Below are 6,070 nucleotides of genomic sequence, written 5' to 3'. Positions count from 1 at the left end.
GGAAAGCTACTGAAGTGCCTTGGGAAACGAAGATGTTTTAATAAATAAAATAATTTTTAAAATAACAGCAACTGCCCACAACCTTTATTTTCACAATTTGATAAGCCGTGCCATACCATCACCTGACTTCTGTGTCCCCTTGGGCTAATTCCAGCGGTGGTTTGTGATTAGCCTCCAGAGCTGAGATTTCATCCCAGTGTGCTGGAAAGCTTCACTCTATTCATTGACTCTGGACTGAGCCAGCACTTCTGTGGAGTTAGACGGTGTATTTGGGAACAAGATTCCGGGGAGCAGGAGTAAAGGACGGGGAAGAAACAGGGAAGAAGTGAGACCCAACATGGATGCATTATCAGGTTGGCCAGTGCCAACGGCAGGGCTCCACCCAGCCAGAACATCTGAGGAGCCCTGTGAAATGTATCTGAAAACTATCTGCACATAGATAAAAGGGGGAAGCATTTATATTGTCTCCATCCCTCATTCATCAAAGGCAGCCCCATAGATGTCAGCGCCCCATATTTCCAGGTTGCACATGCATAAGTCCCAAACAGGTCTGTCCCCTGGGTAGAAAGTGAGAGGTAATACATGGCAGGCCTGAGGTGGGGCACTGTCAGGCTGCACTTCAGTGGTCAGAGCTGCTGTGCACTCGTCCCTGCAACAGCCTGGAGTACGCGGTGGGGCTGAGAGGACTGGCCTTGGACAGGGCGCACACACACATATATAATGTGTCACAGGGCAGTCTGAGCTAGAACATGTAGATAGATCTGGGTAAAAAGCTCCAGTGTTGGATAGCAACTCAGGTGGGAAGGAAGGAAAGTTGTCTTCTCTAACTTGTTTGCTTCCCCATTCTCCTCAGGCCTGGCCCTGTGCTGGGTTCCTGACTCACTGATTACATAGTAGCTCCAGAATACAAACTGCAGCCCTGCCTGCCCTTCCTGTGGCATGAATGAAGAGTTTCTGAGTTATCTTTCTTATTCTCTGTCCCTGATTCCAGTTATTTGTGGCCTTCTGGGAGCAATCATCATAATTACTTAAATGCTTAGAGCTTTTACATGGGAACAATAGCCCAAATTACTCCCCGGGCTGAGTCAGGTATCTGGAAATCCAAGGCCTCTGTCCTGGCCTCCTGGACTCTTCTGTGGCTCTTTTCTATCAGAGCCATGACTGGGATGAGTGAACAAGTCATCCTGATCAGGATCTCCTCGCAGGAAGAGAGGCACGCATAACGTGTGATCACAGGAATGGTTGGTGAGTAATGAGGTGCTCAGTTAATACCTGTAAGAATTAGAAGCCAGGATACCCATACAAATAATAAGGATAAAGCAAAGGAGGTGGAGGGACAATTCAGATTAAAAATATAATAAAATATGTTCTACCACAGACCAAAATGAAAAAAGGGTTTACCCCATAATCTTTTCCTGTACTTTGGAACTAGTTTCTGTCTGCATCACAGCTCCCTGAACACTAATGAATTCCAGAAGGGCTGATGTTTGCCAAAGGGAATTATTCTCCTTAACACCCAGTCTAAGTGATGGTGAATGAGTTAGGCAGAGGGCCCTGTTCTGTTAGGTAGTAAGCAGCACAACAAATCTTTCCCTGGTGATTCATTTAATTCCTTTTCCTAACGGGCTCTTAGGCTGACACAAAGAGGCTTGATGCAATACAATACAGCATTAGCAATTTTTCATTTTGTGTGCCACTGCGATAGCAAAACACACTTTGAAAAATACATCTGTTTTCTCATTTGATCTTCATAAAATCCAGTGAGAGAGACAGAGGATGCCCAGAATGACTGAATCAGAGGTTTCTCAACAGAAATCACGTCTCTTCCTGGGGTCTCAGGCAGACCCACCCCATAAGATCTCACCTTGGGAAGAAGGGGCCTAATCTGAAGGACAGTTGTGCAAGAAGTTGCCCAGGACATCGGAACATCATAGCTCTGTTGGGCCAGCCACAGGGCAGCAGCCAGGCACCTGACTGACACTTTTTATCCCAGAAGTCTCACATAAGAAACCTCATAGACAGGTGGAGGAGGTGTGAAAATATACACATCAAGGATAGACTGCTAAATGCATGCAGTGGTATCAGTATTAGCAAATATCTAATAAGGGGTTAATATTAAAAATATATAAATAATTCCTACAACTGAACAATAAAAAAAAATTAAAAATGGGCCAAAGATTTGAGTAGACATTTCTCCAAAGAAGGTATGCAAATAGCCAATAAGCATATAAAAAGATATGCTAATAATTGGGGAAATACAAATCAAAACCACAATAAGATACCACTTTACACCCATTAGGATGGTTGTTATTAAGTGTGTGTGTGTGTGTGTCTTTGTGTCAGCCTAAGAGCCCATTAGGAAAAGCAACAACATATTAGCAAGGATGTGGAGAAACTGAATCCCTCATATGTTGCTAGTGGGAATGTAAAATGGTACAATTGTATGGAAAACAGGAAGGGATTTCCTCAAAAAATCAAACAGAATTACTACATGCCCCAGCAATCTGACTTCTAGGTATGTGCCCAAACAAATTGAAAGGGATTTAAACTTATTTGAATACCTATGTTCATAGCATTATTTATAACCCAAGCATCCACCAACAGATGAATGGATAAACAAACTAGTATATAAATACAATGGCATAATATTCAGTCTTACAAAAGAATAAAATTCTGATATATGCCACAACATGGATGAACCTTTACAACAGGGTAAGTGAAATAAACCAGACACAAAAAGACAAATATTGTGTGATTCTGTTCATATGAGTTACCTAGAATAGTCAAATTGATAGAGGGAGAAAGTAGAATCATGGTTTTCAGGAGCTGAGGGGAAGAGGTGATGGGAGTTAGTGTTTAATGGATACTGAGTTTCAGTTTGAGATAATGAAAAAATTCTAGAGATGGATGGTGATATTGACTACACAACAATTTGAATGTACTTAATGTCACTGAAATATACACCTAAAATGGTTAAAATGGTAAATTTTATGTATAGTTTACCACATTAATTTTTTAAAAGAATTGTTCATTTAATGTATAAGAGCAATAAACAAACATTCTTAAATATTAAATTCAAGCAACAAGGTACCCATGAATCCTTTTTGAAAGAAATTATTTTTAAATGAAATCCAGCCCAATAATAAATGAATCCATTTGCAACTCATAACAAAGAGCTAATTTACCTAAGATAAAAAGACCGCCTACAAATAATTAAGAAAAAGTCAACAACCCTGACATAAACAATACACAGAAATTGAAGTACAGATGACTTTTAAACTTATAAAAAAATTCTGTACCTCCTTCTTAAAAAGAAAAACACATGAAAACTATATTAAGGGATCATTTTCACCTATCCATTCATTCTCCTCTCTGTATAAATACAACGGAAAATGTTTTGCTGATATTAATAGTAATAGTTTTTATTTTTTTTTTTTTATCCTCACCCGAGGACATTTTTCCATTTTTGTACAGACAGTGGGAGGGAGAGAGGGGAAGAGAGAGAGAGAGAAACATCGATGTGAAAGGGACACATCGAGTGGCTGCCACCCGCACGACCAACCAGGGCCGGGGACAAACTGCAACCAAGGTACATGCCCCTAGCGGGAACCGAACCCGGGTCTCTCCGGACCGCAGGCGGGCGCTCTAACCGCTGAGCCAAACCGGCCAGGGCAATAGTAATAGTTTTTAGATGATAAGATTTGGAGAGCTTTTAAAGCATATATTATTATATTTTCTATAATGATTGTATTTTGTATAATGAGAATGCATAAGTTTTGTAGTGGTTTTTAATTTAAAAAATAAAACTGGGAATAAATATGCAAAATGAAGAACAAAGATGAATTCTTTTCTTCTGTGCACTTTTCAACATTTTAAAAAACTCCTCTAATCTTTTTCCAAACCTTCACACATTTTTAATGTAGTTCATTCAGCTCCTGATATGACACACACCGAGTTTTATATTTCTCCTTGACACTGCTGCCATCCATACATTGCCCTCCTTTGTCTCTGATTATCCCAATTCTACCCATGTTCAAGGTTCACCTCAAGCACATGCTCTTTCTGGGAGGCGCTATGCCTTACTGGCAAAGTGTCCACGCCAGGAGCAGATATGTGGTACATTTGGTCTAAAAGTGGGCTTCTCCACTGTCTAGCTCAATACATTTGGGCAAATCACTTCATCTTTCTGAGACTCAGTTTCCTCACATGTAAAACACATGACCTATTTCATTGGGTTTTATAAGGATTGTATTACATTATGCATGTAAAGTGCTTCGCAGTACTAAATTTGTGTTAACAATAATAATATTCTATTCCTCCTGACCTCCCCAATGTATTTATTGACTATACAAATAATTGGTCCTTATCATAGTCTGTTTGGTTCCATGAGGAAAATTATAACTACCTTGGGGAGAAATAAACAGGTCTCCTATCCCTAAGGTACTTAAGTAGTACATTCACTTTACATTTGGTAGTTTGTTTTGTTAAATTTTAATAAGTATGTCCAGCCCGTGTGGCTCAGTGGTTGAGCGTCGACCCATGGACCAAGAGGTCACCAGTTCGATTCTCGGTCAGGACACATGTCCAGGTTGCGGGCTTGATCCCCAGTAGGGGGCGCGCAGGAAGCAACCCCGATCAATGTTTCTAATTGATGTTTCTATCTCTCTTTCCTTCTCCCTTCCTCTCTCTCTAAAAAATCAATAAAACATATTAAAAAATAATAATAAAATAAATTTTAACAAATATGTTTATTCATTCATCCTTCAATGAGAGAACCCTCAGGAAAACATACCTCATGATGCCCACACCTACTTCTTTCTTTTTTTAGTCCAAGCAAAATAATGGTTCCTGGGCTTCCTGAAAGCCTACTAACAGAACATGTAGGGTCACCCCACGCCACCCAGCTTCCAAGGGTGCCTTGCTCAGGGAAACAGACATTAGCGCAAAAGTGCCTTTTGGAGTACTACCTTCTTGTTCTCATGGACTAACAGAGATTTCCATTGTTGCTGCCAAAAATGTAACTGCTTTTCTTTGGGAACATTTACAAAAGACTACTTCTTTTTCCCAGAAAACCAGGGCCCCCAAAGCAAAATGATTTACCTTTGATTGTTCAAGAACAATTGCTCACTCTCTTTCTATTTTTTTACTTTTGGCTCCTCCTCAAGGAAGTTAAAGGATACTTTTGCCATTAGTAAGTCATATTTTTCTAGAGTTCTAGTATTGAGTTCTAAATGCATGCAACAAGCATTTCCCAAAGACCAGACACTAGCTCACACAGAGGACAGAGTTGATAGTTTTGTAGCAAAGCACAAACATGCAAGTGGAAAAGTAGATATGGAGGTTCCCTGCCCACCTGACACATCACCCAACACGTACAGAATCAAAGCCCTCCAAAACTTGGTTCTTTTTCAAGATTCTCCAGCTCAATAAAGGGCAGTGGGGGTCCTTCTAGAGCAGACACCAAGTAGTTCTGATACAGTGTTGGGCACACTGATGGGACCCCCAGAGTAGAGACTGCCTGTTAGAGGAGTCCCATCTTGGGCAGAAATGGCCCGGCGCTGGTACCCTCACTGTGCTCATTCGTTGGCTGGGAGCAGCCAGAATGTGTGCCCTTGTGTGAACACCACAGCGGATGGGAAGGTGCAGCCCTGGCAGCTAACTACATTCTTTGTAGAAGGCTCTCTTGAAGAGAGATCTGAGTACCTACATGGCTGTCACAACCATTCATTCAATTATGCAATGTGGGAGTCATCCTTGATATCTCCTTCCTTATTTCTAAGACCCAATACATCTCCATGTTTCTGACCATTTTACCTTCTTTTTTGATTTCTTTTAATATGTTTTCATTGATTTTTTAGAGAGAGAGGAAGGGAAAGAGACAGAAACATCAATGCCAGAGAGAAACATCCATTGGCTGCCTCCTGCACACCCCCCACTGGAGACCAAGCCTGAAACCTGAGCATGTGCCCTGATCCGGAATTGAACTGAGATCTCTCAGTCCCGGTTGATGGGACAACACTCAATCCACTCACTGAGCCACACTAGCTGGGCTGACCATTTTATCTTCTTT

Source organism: Molossus molossus, unplaced genomic scaffold (genome assembly GCF_014108415.1).
Source record: "Molossus molossus isolate mMolMol1 unplaced genomic scaffold, mMolMol1.p scaffold_m16_p_4, whole genome shotgun sequence".
Lineage (NCBI taxonomy): Eukaryota > Metazoa > Chordata > Mammalia > Chiroptera > Molossidae > Molossus > Molossus molossus.
Note: the sequence above shows the minus strand (reverse complement) of the source record.